This window comes from Triturus cristatus, chromosome 5_2 (genome assembly GCF_964204655.1).
Source record: "Triturus cristatus chromosome 5_2, aTriCri1.1, whole genome shotgun sequence".
In the NCBI taxonomy this organism is placed as follows: domain Eukaryota; kingdom Metazoa; phylum Chordata; class Amphibia; order Caudata; family Salamandridae; genus Triturus; species Triturus cristatus.
Genome location: NC_140588.1, coordinates 62,378,837 through 62,395,982, shown reverse-complemented (window position 1 = coordinate 62,395,982; position 17,146 = coordinate 62,378,837).

The following is a 17,146-nucleotide window of genomic DNA, read 5'->3' as shown; positions in this document are numbered from 1 at the left end:
ATATTCCGCGTCCGGAGCGGACTTTCCGGCCCGCGTGCGGACTTTCCGCTCCGGGCCCGGTAATTCCGCTCCGGGTGCGGAAATTCCGGCCCGAGTGCGGACGTAAGTTTAGTGGTCGTAAATGGATTCTGTGAATAGCAAAAGTCCTAAGTTCATTTTGTGAATAGCAAAAGTAGTAAGTTCATTCTGTGAATACCAGAAGTACTAGGTGCATTCTGTGAATACCAGATTGGTACTAAGTTTAGGATTTAGTCTTAAGTTTGTTCTGTGAATCGGGCCCCAAGCATTTACAATGCAATAGGTCTCGCAATAGCGAGATTTTGACCTATTGGCATTGCAAATGGCAATGCTTTTTATAATATTAAATGGCATTGTCATTTACAATACCAATAAGTCAAACTGTAGCAAAAGCAAGACCTATTGTATTGTAGAGCGCAGTGTCCATGAAACGGGCACCACGCTCACCAATAAAGTAGAAAAAAGCATTGGCATAGCCAATAGGTCTCGCCTTTGGGACCTTATAAGTATTTCGTTATGCAGCACAATATCCTTACTGCAACAACATTAACAGTTGCCTATTGGCTATGCCAATGCTTGTTTCTACTTTATTGGTGAGCGTGTTGCCCGTTAAATGGACACTGCGATCTACAATACAATAGGTCTTGCTTCCTTTTTAAACCAAGACAGGCAACGCAATTTTTCTTATTAATAAGTTAATTGAAAGATAAACGTATGAGTGAGAAACATTCTTTTATTGTCACAGCTGTCTAACACTAACACTGTCCCTCTAGAGGGAATATGGAACAGTTAATATCACAAAATCTCGAAATGTAAATGACACCTAGCAAAGATTAAAACAATAAGAATAATAAATACCCTGTCTACAGCCAATTCAACCTAGCGAGCAAACCTCTCACCACAAGCTCATCTTCCCCAGGACAATCAGTTCATACCAAACAGCGACATAAAAGGATCTCATCGCAAATTCAGGAAGAAGGCAGTTGCAGAGCGAACACCCAATTTTCAGCTACAGTAACATTCAACAAATGATTAGAACAATGCAATAATCAAAAGGCAGCATCTCTTTTTATGAGGTTTTTCTCAGTGAAAGGCAGCCATCACTAAAAGATTCACACATAGCAGTAATGCGCATTACTTTCTTGTGCGCAGGCCAGTATAATGCAAGGCAACTAATCTGAAAGTAATAATTCTCGAGGAGCGGCTTACACCAAAACAGGAAGTAAAAAAACAAAAGATACAAATGTGGTTGATCAAGTGAACTTTACACCTTCGAGTCCCAACTCGATTCTATGTTGAAATCTCATAATTAAAAAAAAAAGACGGCTGACGGCTATATACTGCATGGTTTCAAGGCTAAACTGTCTCATAGAATTTTTGTGTTTTAAAAGATGCTGGGGCGTGCATGTTTTCTACTGTATTAGTACAATGGATGTTACTTTAATTATTATTGAAGTAGCATTACTGTGGTGAAAGAAAGATTATTTTACTGCAACTGCAGGTTCCATTGCAGTGCAGTCGTTGACATGGAAGCCCTCCATAGCACAAGAGCAGTGAGGTGGACACTCTATACGGGCTGATCTGAAGTGTGGCTGACCACATGGATTTATATGTGATATAAGCTTTGGTCGACAGCTAAAACTGCCTTTAAGCCAGATGTAAACATTAACAGAACCAGGCCCTTGGATTCGTATTTCACGCTGTCCAAAAAATTGAAAAGTCCCTTTCTTGAGGAATACATTAGTTAGCAAAGGTTTATTGTTACTGTAGGTGCATGCATTTTATTTGACATCTGTGACTAGTTTAGTAATTAATGTTAGTGAAGTTATTTAATTATCGTTCCTTTTCTTTTGAACGGAGTTATGATCATTGAAGGGTTGGAAGGACAGGAGGAAGTGTGTTATTAGACTGGTAAATAAAGAGCTCTGCTTGGATGTCCTGTCACCACCCACAAGCCACAGACTCTGTGCACTGCAGGATCTTGTAAGAAGAGCCTTCTCTGAAACAAAACAACAGGAAACTGTTGTACATAATGGAGTCATCTTTCCAACAGCTGCGGTTCGCACCTGTGGGGAAGGAGTTTGTGCAATGTAGAAGTTAATTGCATTCTTGGTGGTGAAATACTGGGCCCATCGTAAAGCTAAGATGTGTACATTTACTGAAGTAAACAAAAACAGCTCTACTCTATGAGTTAATCACACCCTCACTAGGTGAGCAGATTTTTTACATGTATGTTATGACACATTTTTACCTAACTGAATGGTGCTCAGCAGGAGAAGGAAAGGTTGAGTGGACCCGCCGGGATTCAAACCCCTGTCCCCACCGGTGAACACAGTGTATGCAGTGAGCAGCGGAAAGGCAAAGGAGGTCACGAGACAGAGGACACTCCTGAGGCCACAGCCCTGACTTGAACAATCCAGGGCACTGAGCTGGGAGACAACGGACAGCGAGAGGCGGGCGGGAACAAAAGGGACGCGGACATCGGGAGGCGGCGGGAACAGGAAAGTAAACAGAGCAGCGCTTCTGGAGCACCAAGGGTTCTTTTCTGGTGCAAGTCAAAATGACTGTGCACCAATTTAAAAAAAGCATTTGCAATGCAATACGACTCGCATTTACGCGTGACGTATTGCATTAAAAATGTGAGTGCAGGCGTGAAAGAAGACGCAAACGGGAGGGGGCGTGAGGGGTTGGCGAAAAATCACGGTCTGCGTAAGGGGGCGGGGAAAAAAAATAATGTTGAGTAAAGGGGCCAATGGCCTCAGATGTGTACAAATTACTCCATGGACGTTAGGAGGAGGGACTAACAAGGGAAAAACCAATCAGAAGGCAGCATTTACGATGGCAACCAAACAAAAAAATGGGCGGAGAGTAGGCGGAGCTTACACAAAGCTTCCCTTCTAAAGTATATACAATATGCCTCGCAAAGCGAGCAGCGCATGCGCTGCAACGCTAGAGGAGACCTAAAAAGTTTCCCTTCTGAATGATAAGACTGTGAAAGAACAATATAGAGTCTCTCTGAAGTTACATCAAAGGCAGTGAAAGGTTTTAATGCTGCGGAATTAAGATTCATTTTCACCCCGAGGGTGAGGGCGAAAATGGAGAGCTCGATAGGGACTCGTCTCAGCACCTGCCCGGCAGGAACCGCCCACTTAAAGCCCTGAGTTAGAGAGAAAATCCTGGGAAACTGGCTGCTGCAGTCAAGAAAAGAGCTATCAGCTTGGCAGGATTACTGGGATAACTCCACTCACAAGACTATCAGCTACTGGGTGCAGCCAACCTGTGACCGTCACAAAGTTGCATATTTCACTTCAGCTTGTGCCGTGTGGTGACCCTTCCATAGACCCCATGAGGCCTTAGGATAAAAAGAAAATGGCAACAAACACTGAAACACTGTCCTATTCTCCTACACTTTACAATTACAATTGCACTCCTCTCTTGAATTCTCTATTCACACTCCACCAATCACCAAGATCATAATTGCTTTATAAATCGGTGCTTTCTAAAATTAATAGCAAAATATTAATGCTTAATGATAGAAAATGATACAAAGGTGAGAATGCCACTATCCACGGGTAAAATAGGGCTTTGAAGGTAACCAGGAACTGTTATGGGACACGTCCCTGTAGCCCAGTCCGATGGCAGCAGCCGAGCGCAGAAATCTAAAAGTGCTGGCCAGCCTGCCTTCAGCTTTCATAATTTCCCCCTCTGAGCAGCGCCGATGGTAGTGTGAACCGCAGTCCACCAGGTCCTGCCAGCAGAGCTATAAAACGTCTGTAGTGCAGCATGGCCGACAAGGGCAGCACACAGACGCTATGCATCCTGGTAGGCGCCCATCACGCATGGCCCCATTGCCAACACTCAGCCTCACTTGACATTCACTAAAGTGCAGTGTCAAAGCACGAGGCGGACAGGACAAAGACGTCCTGAAAAATGACAAAATATTTCTGCCTCTTTGTCTTTCACCTTCATGTAACTACATATAACATAACGCACACACCTCAAACGAAAGATAAATGCAAGTTCAAGTAATCATTGGGAAATGTACTCTATTTACATTGAGAGTTCTGAATTATTTGATACAGTCTGTCTGCAGATGTCTGTCTTTGTGTTTGAAACCACAAAGAAATGGAATTGAATCGTGGTGGCATAAGAGGAAATAGTGACTTTGTCGGTTTATAGTGTTATGAGTTCCTGTCCTGCAATTGAGAAAGCACTTTCACTATGCAAGTTATTAATTGTGCTACACACAATGAAAGATACATGTCGCTCAAAGTGTCACACCTCAGGAAGATGGCGGATTGATTCCGCCACAGAGAGCCCATACCTGGAGTTGCTCCAGTGGCCTCACCCTGTATCACCAGGGGAAGGGAAAGAGAATGCAGTATACCGGCTGAGTATAGCTATGGATGTGGCTGGGATTGAAGAAGAAGTTTGAAAAAGTTTTGAGCGGATCCTACTAGTCTTCAAGCTATCTCGCTTGGTTGCAAGGACTCTGGTTGCTAGTACTCCTATGCGTTCCTGGCTGCTGATTCGGTGTGCGCGCTGGCTCATTGGTCCAAGCTTCTCCACCCTCTATTGGCTTTGACTAGCTCCAGCTCTGGCATGACCCCACAGAAAGTCAGTACGCAGAGAGGAGGGCGCTCGGCACGCAACTCAAAGACTACCAGACCGGCAACAACCACTGCGGCTACAGCAGACGAGGGGTCATCGGACAGCTCCCTGGCTAGCAGACAGAAGCCAGCGGGAGCAAGAGGAGCTGCCTCTTGAGTTGGTAAACCAATCCTGAAATTGCTACATTCAGGTAAAGCAGCAGATCTCATGCACATTGGGGGAGAAACGGATCTTTCATCAGAATCGGCAATCATTAACACTCTGCTGTGTGCCGCTATGAAAATACAGTTTAGACCCAGTGTGAGCCCCCACCAGGGGATTTGGTGCTCTTAGAGGCAGCAGATGCTGCAAGCAACCTGCAACATGGAAAGAGTACAGCAGAGACACTGTTACAAGCTAACACAGGGGGCACCACGGCTGAGGTTAGTAACATTGCTGCGCTTAACGCTGACTGCTCTGGTGTACACATTCATGCGCATGTTCCGACCGTGATGCCGACATCCCAGCAGCAGCGCAATGGGCTGCCAAGTACATCGAAGGAGTGGGATGTCAGACTCGATAGCCCTACTTCAGATGGCTTAGCTGTCTCATGCCCACTGGAAGTATCCAGCTCAGAGGGAGTAGAGCCTGTGCCGAAGGGGACACAGGACCAGGCCCAGGCCCCTGGAGTGGCTACAAGACAAATAGCAATCTTATAATAGCCACCCTGCTATCCAATGAGGTAAGCTTCCACCCAGACCCTGTAAAAACCTCAGCGGACACACACTTAACAACAAGCCCTTCCCCTGGGAAAAAAAAGGGTAACATTAGATCTGTTAAAAGCTTTAAAAAGGCTATTGACTCCCAGGGTAGCCAGCGATATAATAGTGCTGTCACACACACAAAGGGGGCTCCGATGGCAGTCCTCTGTATAAATGGGTTACCTCCAAAGGAGAAGTTAAGGCTATGAAATCTTGTTTATCAAACTCGGGAGCGGGAACTGGATCTGGCTCAGACCCAAAGTCCATAGCCAACGTAGACGCGCATGACTCCTCTAGCAATCTGACAAAAAGCCCTGACTATCTGGGTAGCTTGCAACTATTGGGTTTCTCCCCCCCAGTAACCATGGAAACTATTGAGACCACTGCCTCCTGACATCAAGAACCATCACTTTCTCTAATCCTTTAGGTGCTGCATGATCAAAGGTTAGAGGCACAAGAGCATTACGCGCAGGTCAGGGTGGATAATCTCTCAATTTAGCAATCATTATCAGATGTGACTAGCAAAGTTGCATCACTTACGTGTGATATGTCGGAGTTACAACAACGTGTCGCCGACACCGAGGAGACAACTACATCTATGGCCAGACAGTCCAAACACATGACCGCCATCTAACATTTTTCCAGAGCAAGGTCAAAGACTTGACAAATCGGCAATGACAAAACAATCTAAGGCTGTTTTGGGCGCCTGAAGGGAAGGAAGGATCTGACCCATGAGCTTTTGTTGTGCAACTATTCCAAAAAGCTTTTCCGGAGCTTGCAGACTGGGATTGGGATTCTCAAATACAGAGGGCTCATAGACTACCAATTTTCTTAAATAAGGCCAGCCCACGATACCTTCGCCCAATACCTATTTTTGTTGATAATTTTCTTCTGCAACAGGCCATTTCTATTAAAGCTCCACCTGCTACTCCTATACTGGTAGAATCCACTTCCATTTTCGTGAGATCGGATCTGTGTAAAAGCATTCTGGACAGACGTTGGAAGTTGAGCCAGATCATCGATCCAGTAAAAGCAGTGGGCGAACAGATCTTTTTACAAAAACCTGCGTGCCTAAAGGTTATTAAGGACGGTCATTCTCAGATATTCCACTCAGACCTGGAGGCTAAGCATGTTATAAACCAATGGCAACGCGAGGCTGCTAAATAGATTAGAGTAAACTATGGGTATAGCAGACTAACCTTATCAAAGCCCCTCTATCTCTTTTTTCTTGGCATGCTGTTCTCTTCTTCTTTCTCTATCCTAATCATATTTTCTTCCCTTTTTCTTTTCTTATTGTTATTTCTATTGCATGCGATGCATTGTGGGTGCTGTAGGGGCACTCTTGGTGGCGTGCTCCCTGATAGCTGCAAACTCCCTGGCAGCGTAAGGGGGATGATGCCTTCTTCAGTACACAGGGCGGAGAGGCGGGGGCTACAGTCATACATAACAAAAAAGCCTCCTGGGTTATTTTCTGCCTCTTGATGGCTTCAGGGCAGGGGAAGGGGGACAGGTGGTGAAGGGTGGGTTTCAAGGGTGGTTGAGGGGGGGATTTGAGGGATAAAATGTCGAAAAGGGATGGGTACAAAGTGAGAAGTAATATGGTACAGGGCTGTAATAGAGAGTGCATGAAACATATATAAACTTGTTAACTTTTTTAACAAAGGTTTTAGAGTGAGGGAGTGCGGGTTGGTATTCAATGACTATGTTAACGCAATAAATAATGAGTTCCAATGGAGTTAATGAGGTGTATCGACTGGAATGTATCAGGTTTAAACTTAGGAAGTAGACGCCAGCGTGTGTTGGAGGAACTTAAATTGTATAGACTCCATATTGTGCTTCTTACGGAGACTCACCTGGCTTATAAAAATAGGGGTCGGCTTAAACAGTTTGGCTACCAAACAACTGTCTGCACATCTTAGAGTGTCTTTATAAGAGGGGTAGCTATCAGTGAACAAACTATTTGAGTACAAAGCTCTTAGGGTTTCTGCCGATCATCAGGGCAGATGCGCAATTGCGCAGCTTGAAAATAAGGGTATAAAATGTGTTTTGCACTATATATGGACCCATGTTGATGATCTTGCTATATTTGATTTGTTAATGTTAGAGCTATTGAACTGGCAGGGGGAGCTTTTATTCATGGGGGATTTTAACCATAGTATTCGTTATGGCATTGATTCTACTAACTGGGCTGCTACTTTAGGAATGGTGAAAGTAAGGCCTTCAATTCTTGAGTTGGCTCAGTTGCACTGTCTGAGAGATGCATGGCGGACACTCCACCTTTCATCGCCAGTGTTTACATGTTATTCTGCTCCACACAAACAATATTCAAAGATTAATATGGCTTTTGTTACTGATAAAATACTGCTATCTGCAGATAAAGTCTGCCCCAGGATAACCTCTGACCATAATCCCATCTTGCTTTCCTTCCAGCCCCAGGTAGCTGACAAATCAGAGTAGCCTTTTTCGTTACCGCGATATTTACTTAACTTAACGGAATTTTTGCAGCACAACTTGGGTACTGCTTCCCCTTTTATAGTATGGGACACAATGAAGGCTTTTATAAGAGGTATTACCCAGCAATATATATTAAAACAAAATAAAAATGAGGAAGCTATCATGAGAGCCGCTTGTCAAGCACTGAGAATTCCTCGACGCAGAGCAAACCTGACACTGGGGCCAAAACCTGGAACTGCTGTAAATTTCACTGATAAACTCTTATCACTGGGTAGGACGCTGTGACCAAATGTTTGAAACTGGCACTTAAAGACTACTCAGAGTGGCCACACATTTGTTATTCTCTTTATTTAGACGTGTATAATTGTCTTAATGTCAGTGGAATAAAGTCTTTGTTCAGGTGTTCCACTCGTCTTCTTCTTTTCCAGGTCCTTCGGAGTTCCTCTCCTTCAGTACCCTCAATAGAAACAAAGAAGCAGGTAAGTGTCTGCCCTTGTTTTGTAGGAGTAGGGATTACTTGTGCTGTTATGGGAGGGGGGTGCATGTTTACAAACCTAAATTAACGTGGTAGTTAAACAAAATAATTTTTTGTGTTATTCCCGAATTACTGGTACAGTGCTATGATCCTTGTGCCCCCTTTCTCTTTCTTTTTTATTAGAGTACTATCACTAACTTTGCACCGTTCTTTCTTTCCTTTAGCCCAAGCTCTGTATTCTCCTCCTTTCTTTTTTTCAGAATATTTTTCCTTCTAAGTTCCCTTCTTAGAGTTATCTCGTCTTCCTTTCTCGTTCTGTCTTCCCCTCTTTTCTTTTCCCCTTCCTTCTCCTCCACGTCCCCTTCTTTAACTTGGCTCTAATAGTGATTTTATTTAAAGGCATGGGCACGCACCAGGCGGAGCCATGCCCCTCATGGGACACGGCGGTATCCTTGGTCAACTGGCAGTGAGGAGTCTCCTTCTCGACTTGGGCTTCCAGCTTCCCAGCGGGCACAACACAGGCTTGCTCTGCACTGCTCCTTCCCATGCATTTTCTTCTCCTTGGCTTTCTCCTCCGTCTCGTCTCTGGACCCCGTCTTCTTTCTTCTCTGAACGCCTGTAAGAGCTCCCGTCCGCCTTTAGTTCCGGGTCTGACGTGATAACGTGACTCCTCCCAGTTGCCTGACTTCTGGGCCAGGCAAGGAAGAACGGGTTGGCTGCTGTGTCGCCATCACCAGGTTGGTGACAGACGCTGAAAGAAAAGACTGCTGTTAGCTATAACAAGCATTGCTCTCTTCAGTACGAATACGGAGAACAGGTCGGGAAAGAGCTGGTGCATCAGCTTCCGATAATAAAACTAAAAGACAAATCAAGTCTATAAAAGGGGAGGATACATACGCATCAATATTTAATAGTTGAGCAATTTTACCAGTTTTATCAAAAACTCTGTGCACAAACTGATTTACTTAATGAAGAAGATCTGTCCAAATAGTTAAAAGGGTGAAACCTCCCGTGCTTGAACGAAGAAGAGACAGCTTTCCTTAATCTAGAAATCCTGTATGGAGAAGTCGCTGACTACGCTGCCCCCTGGTAAGGCAGTAGGGGATGACTCAATACCAATTGAGTTCTATAAAGTCTTCTAGAGCATGATACTGCCACCACTGAGCGATGTTTCACAATATATAGGGGTCAGTGGAGCAGTGCCTATGAAATAATCCACTTAAATGGTGTTATAAAGAAATTTATTAGTGGATAAATAACTAACATCCATCACCACAGCGGTAGCGGATCAAACTGTCGTTAACAGGGAGTGCAGGTTAGAACGCTCATAACATTCCACGAGCATTCCAATCGTGGGGGTGGGCGGAAGGAACCAATAGATAGAAGCTAAGTTACAACACATCTTCCTTCCAATACAAGTTGAGAACACAAAAAAAAGGTCAATACATAAAATAGTCTCTTTGCCAATTGGGTTTGGAATGCACATTCCTCAGGTGCACCTTAATATCAGGAATGGTACTCTTGTTGTCATTACTCAGTCTAACATTGCAATCATTGTGAATAGAGTCATCACTTCTATCATGAACTATTCTGTCTACACTCCAGTATTGCCCATCGTTCAACTGTACAACATTCTTAAATACTTTGCTCACAACCTTTTTGTCAGAAAATTTTGAACAACCTGACGTAACCGTATTAGGTATTTTCACTTTTACTGCGTCACCTACCTTCAAGGTTCTAGGAGACCTCTGTATTCTTCCATTATACCTTTCCACATATTTCTTTTGATTTAGATGTATTTTATCCATGATCATATCTCGGTTCACTTCCTCTTCCCTTCCACTGACGAGCCACAGGGGGCTTAACTTAGTACCAGGATCTCTCCCTTTGAGGGACTTAAATGGTGACACGCCGGTGACTGAGTGAGGAGTGATAAGATAAGACCAAACCATATCCTCCAGTGCTTTCCCCACATTACTGCCATTTTGTACATTAAGTTGAATACAGTCCTTAATCATGCGATTTATGCGCTCTACCAGACCATTCGCCCTAGGGCAATACAGTGGCGTAGGTTGATGTTCAACAGACAACTTGCGCAGGAACTCTTTCATACATGCCGAGGTAAATTGAACCCCATTATCTGTTATCAAGATCTGTGGTACACCTTCTGTACGGAAGACACCTTGAAGGAAACACGTCACACTATCAGTAGTGATATTTTCCACTACCTTGATGATAATCCATTTCGAATGGTAGTCTACTAACGTGAGAATGAACCTTCCACCCAGTCCTTTTACATTTAGAGGACCAATAATATCCATGGCAACTTTGACCCAAGGAGCAGGTGGAACTTCCACTGGAGAGATTTTCCCTTTGCTCACAACTTTACTTTTGTCACTCATGGTACAAGGTACACATTCCCTTACTTTCCTCTCCACATGCTGTCCATGCTTGGCCACTAATAGTGTAACCGAATCTTACGTTTGGTCTTACTGCAACCTAGATGGCCTTCGTGCGCCAAATGTAGAATCTTTTCCCTTATACCCTCAGGTGGTACTAACTTATTTCCTCGGTATAGATTTTGTCCTTGTACATGTAACTCATTTCTCACTTCCCAAAACACATCTTCACCATTTTTTAGAGACTTCGAACTACATGGCCAACCCTCAAAAATGAGCTTTTCTACTCTTGGAAATAACTCATCATTAGATAAGGCTTCTTCCCACTCAGGTTTATCCAACCCATCAAAAACTGTAGATACCACAATTTCATCATTAGGATCTTCCTCTGATTCCTGATTCTTTAGGGGTAACCTAGACAAACAATCAGCTGCCTGATTATTTTGTCCAGGTATGTATACCACTTCAAAATTGTATCCCTGAAGACCAAGGAACCATCCAGATATCCTTGGTGTGGACCTTCCAAGGTTCTTTGTTGAAAAAATGCTTATTAAGGGCTTATGGTCTGTCCTTACAATAAAAGGTATGCCCCAAACAAATGTCCTGAAATGTAGTACGGCCCAATAACATGCTAACACCTCCCTTTCAATTACTGAATAGTGGGATTCAGCTACAGTTAGAGCTCTGGATGCAAACGCCACTATCCTTTCCCCATTTTCCGTCACTTGACTGAGAGTGGCTCCAATCCCTTTTAAACTTGCATCCGTAGTGATGATGGTGCGTTTGCTAGTATCAAAGCACCCTAAAAATGGTGCAACTGATATACTGTCTTTGATCTTCTTAAAAGCTTCATTACATTGTCCATCCCATTCAAATTTTGTACCTTTTTTCAATACACACCTCAATGGATAAGTAGTGTCGGCAAAGTTTTTGATAAACTTTGAATAATACTCCGACAACCCCAGAAATGATTTGATCTCTTCCTTGTTGGTGGGACTTGGTGCTAATTTTATTGCATCTACAAGATTAGTTTTAGGCTTGATTCCTTCTTTGGAAATGACATGCCTTAAATAAGTAACAGAGCGAACTCCTATTTGGCATTTTTCCTTTTTCAATGTAAGACCAGCCTCCTTCAAACTACTCAGAACTAAGCGTAGCTTTTCATTATGATCATTTTCATTCTTGCCATACACTAGCAAGTCATCCTGGAAACATAAAACTTGTTCGATCCCTGCTAAAATATTTTGCATTGCCCTTTGGAAAACTGCCGCTGCCGAGGCTAACACAAAAGGCATCCTACAAAATCTGAGCGCACCAAACGGCGTAATAAACGTAGTCAATGCCTTACTTTCAGGATGAAGTCTTATTTGGTGATAGGCTGATGACAAATCTACTACTGAAAAGAATTCAGCCCCACAGATCTGATTAAGCATGTCATTAATATTTGGCAAAGGGTGCCTATCAATCCATATGTTCCTGTTTAACTCCCTTAGATCAATGCACAACCTGATGCTGTTAGTATTGCCTTTCGATGTGATAACAATGGGTGCAACCCACTCAGCACACTCCACCGATTCTATGACACCTTGACTCAGGAGTCTGTCAAGTTCCGCCTTCAGTGGTTCTTTCATCATAATGGGAATATTCCTGCATTTATGAGCTACAGGTTTAGCCCCCTCCTTCAATTTTATTTTATGTTGATACTCTTTTAGGCACCCCAGTTTGTCTGTAAAAGTTCCTGGGAACTCATCAAAAATCTCTGCCCCACACACAGCTCTTCCCACCAACATGACAGAAGTATCTGCGCTTGGGTCCAGTTTCATTTCTAGATCTCTTTGGTGCCCCCATCCTAACAGGTTCGCCCCTTTCTTTGCAATATAAACTTTTTTAACCGTACTCCTATCCTTGAATGATATCCTCATGATGGCTACCCCATCTGAAGGAATCGGGTCCTTGTTATACCCTACTGGTACTACGTCTGGAGTATGTAGTTCAACCTCTCCCTCTTTTAATTTTTTACAAAATGTCTCACTGTTCATGAAGGTAAATGGTGAACAAGAATCAGCATACATTTCCAGCTTTTCTCCATCCAATCCTATTTCACATTTAGGAAGATCAATTTGATGTACACTACATTCCTCTAAAACCTTCACTTGTAAGACATAACTCCTTTTGTACCCTTCACTGTTCTCTATGCTATTTACTGTTTTGCAAGACATGTCCTTGCACGCCCGTGCAAAATGTCCCTTTCGATTACAATTCCTACACGTGGCCGTTCTTGCTAAGCAATTAATACTGTTTGCCAAATGCCCACTGCTTCCACATCTAAAACATTTTAATCTGTTTTCATTGAACATCCTCTCCTTGTTAACTACATCCTTCCCGTCTTTCTTTTTAAAGTTCTTAATTGCACAAACTTCTTTTAATTCCTCACTTACACTGTTATCACCAGTTGTGTTGATTTCCTTCATGCATTCAACAGTATGCTCAACACTTTTTGCAATGTCTATTGCTGTTTTTAAATCAGGATTGCCAACTAATAATTTTCCCTGAATTTTCTTATTGTTAGTGCAGCGTACTAGTTGGTCACGTATCAAGGATTCCGTAAGTTCATTAAATTCACAAGTGTTTGCAAGCCCTCTTAAGCTAGCAATATAGTTTCCTACCTTCTCATTTTTCCCTTGAACCCTACCAAAAAATGTATGTCTTTCAAGCACCACATTAATTTTGTCCGCGAATTGAAGTTCCAGTTTCTTCATACTACAATCATACACATCTCTACCTTCTTCATCAACTTCTTCTTCATCTAAATCTGGCAAGCTGTCAAAAATCTTCCTTCCCTCCGCTCCCAAATTATGAATCAAAATATGTTGTCTTCTGATTGCAGAAAACCCATTTGCCCCGATAGCAATGAGATAGGACTCAAAACTTTTCTTCCAATCTTTCCATGTAACTAAAGCTTCCCCTGCCTCAGATAGAAATGGTGTAGGCTGTAACATGCTAGCCGCTGCCATACTTAATTCCCCACACTATTTAACTTTTAGCTAAAAGTGTTTTTAACTCAATCCTCTACCTCAGAATTTACTTTACCTCACTTGTCAACCTCATGTAATGTGCGAATTTTAAACCTCTCCCCCACGACTTATTCCAGACACAACAAGGGATACCACCTTGAATAAACTTCCTTCCTCACCAGTTCCTTTAATGTCCCAAAGTTATTCAAGTCATGAATTTTAAGTCAGTGCAGTGTTCAGCCGAACCACATGTTTTCCGTTGTTTCCGTTACCAATGACAATATGCCGTGTCTCACCGTATTTTCCTTCCGTTTACCCCAATCCTCACATGTGATTTGTGAACTTCCCTCTGAAGAGTTCTTCTTTGACCCCAGATTCTCCGCACTGTCTCCGCCTCAGTTCTCCTTTCCTTTCGTTCACGCTTCGCAAAAATAGTCCTCTTCCTTCCTGTCAGCACTAGGAATTCACAATTCCCCACTGCGCATGAGTAAAAGATAGACAATACCCTCTTCCTCACATACGCGCATGTGCTCACTCCTCACACTATCCTCATTCCTCAATGTTCCTCGTCGACTTCCTCTCTTGCGCACCTCTCGCCAAAATATCCTCCACTTGCCAGAAGCCACACTGCGCAACGTACCTCCGAGTCAGTCTCTGTACCCCTGCGTCTCAGGCACCTGCTCATCCGTTGATATTTCTCCTCACTTTTTACCAATATTCACTTCAAGATTCTCGACTGGATCCACACGACGCCACGTACCTCCGAGATCCTCCTCTGTACACCTGCGTCACCCTGCTTTTGCACACATGGTAAGATTCCTTCACGCTTTTCCTTCTGTATTCACTACTGCACTCCGTTCACATTATCTCTTTTCCTCTTTCCTTCATCCCAACTGCGGCCACACACGGAGGGGATGTCAGTTCTTCGTCCTCCGCACGATTAACTCGTCGCCAGTGAAATAATCCACTTAAATGGTGTTATAAAGAAATTTATTAGTGGATAAATAACTAACATCCATCACCACAGCGGTAGCGGATCAAACTGTCGTTAACAGGGAGTGCAGGTTAGAACGCTCATAACATTCCACGAGCGTTCCAATCGTGGGGGTGGGCGGAAGGAACCAATAGATAGAAGCTAAGTTACAACAGCCTATTTCATGGAATACGACAAATTTTGTTTTCTTTTTAAAAAAGGACAAGCCACCTGAGCTATCGCAATTGTGACTTTTGATATAGTAAGGAATTCTGCGTTCAATATGGGGATGGTCTTGCTAGATGCCGAAAATTCATTCAATCGAGTGGTATGGGGCTGTCTATGGGCAACACTTTCATCAATTGGCCTGGGTGGCCGATATAGTAAGTGGATACATGCTTTATGTAGTAAACCGCAAGCCAAACTGCTGTATGCCAGTCTACAATCCACTCCCTTTCAGATATATTGCTGCACTTGTCAGGGGTGTCCTCTTTCCCCACTATTATTCACATTATATATTGAGCCATTTATACAAGCACTACATTCTAATACACACATATTACCGATGAGATCTGGTCTCTGGGAGCTGAAAGTTAGTGCTTATGCAGATGACATAGCCGTTTTTCCCACTGACCCGGCAGCTGCAGTAGATTTTATTAAGGTTGAAGCAGACACATTTGGCACTTTTTCCGGGTATAAGTTAAACGTCAACAAGACACAAGTGCTTCTTAACTTTCACTCTGACAGGCCAATTCCAGGGGTGTGTTCAAAAGCTACTTATTTGGGTGTTAGTATTTCTTCGCAGGTCGAGCACATATTGAGGCTAACTTATGATCTACTACTGCAATCTGTTATCAAAAATCTGAGAAACTGGCCTAAATTGCCAATCGGCATAATAGGAAGATGCAACATCATCAAAATGAAAGTACTACTAAAAGTTTTATATTTGTTCCGCTCTATTCCCCTACGCATTCCTAACTCTTTTTTTTTTAAGAAGCTAGAAGAGGAGATAAGTAGCTTCATTTGGGGGTATAAGCAAGCATGTGGGGCAATATGAATTATTAAACTTCCTTACAAATGTGGGGGCTACAACTTCCGGATTTGAAACTGTACTACTGGGCGGCGTTTGCGGGCCATCTTCGCAGCCTTCTATTATTTGAGAATCAAGACTTCTGTCATTGTCTTGCACTGGGTTCTGATAGCAGAATGTTTCTATACAGAATCAATGATACTAATTACTTCAATAGAGTTCGCTTTAAGACCATCAAGGATATTGTGCACATATGACAGGAGATTTTAACTAAATGCGCTCTGTCTTTAACTCATGGCAATCTTCCTCTGTGGGGCAATCCGGTGCTTCAGGAGATATTTCACGACTCTGTCTGTAGGCTATGGGCTAGTTATGGGGTCAATCAGCTTGGACACTTATATAACCTAAATGGCTTCCAAACATTCAAAAGCCTACAACTTTCTTTTGAACTCATGAGTCAGCTATTTTTTAAATACCTGCGGATCAGGGATTTTTTCTTGAGTTGGCAAGGGATAAAAACACTAGAGAGCTCTGAATTATTGGCATGTTTGCATGGTAAATCTCAGAAATCACTAATAAGTATTATGTATCAGCACTTTTGTAAGCTTAGGGTGGATGGCAGCGTACAATTGGCGTTAAATTGGAGCAGTGCCTTGGGTCTAGACTCCTATAGAGGTCAACACTGCATTAGAAACATTGGCTGGGTCAGTACACTCTGGATAGGATAGCTAGCGTGGCTCAGAAAGAGGGTAGGAATGGGGGCAAAAGGAGTAAATGCTGAAAATACAGGCTGACAGCCGCAAATATATTGCAAATGTTCGCCACCTGCCCAGACTTGAAGGCATTCTGGAATGAAACGGAGAATATTATGAGATTTAGTTTGGGTTTAGATTATCCTTTGACAGAGAAAGAGATTGTGAGGTTATAAGGCGGAAGCTATTCCTGGCCTGAGTTTCCTCTTCTCTATCATTCTCATGGCTGCTCGACTTTCCATAGCAAGGGCATGGATTTCCCGAAAGCCCCCTTGAGAAGCAGAATGATGGGCAATGATGAAGGAAACGTATGAAAGGGAGATGGCTTTGGCCAGAACTAGAGGAATCCGCTCCATGAAGAAGTTCAACTTTATATGGGGCAAACTTGCACTTGCACAAGACTATTAGGATAGGAGGGGAGGCTGATTATTTTCGTTGTTTTTTTTGTTTGCTTATTGTAGCAATATTTGTTAGGTACTATTAACTACTTGCTTTATATGTAAATTCAATGTATTGTTGAAATGCTATATTATAAATGTCAAATGTTTAATGATTGCCCCCCTTGACAATAATAAAACAATTTTTCTTTTAAAAAGAATGTCACACCTAAGTACATCGAAACCATGGAAATGTCACACATAAGCAAACTGAAAACGTGGCAGCTATGCCCGCGTATGCTG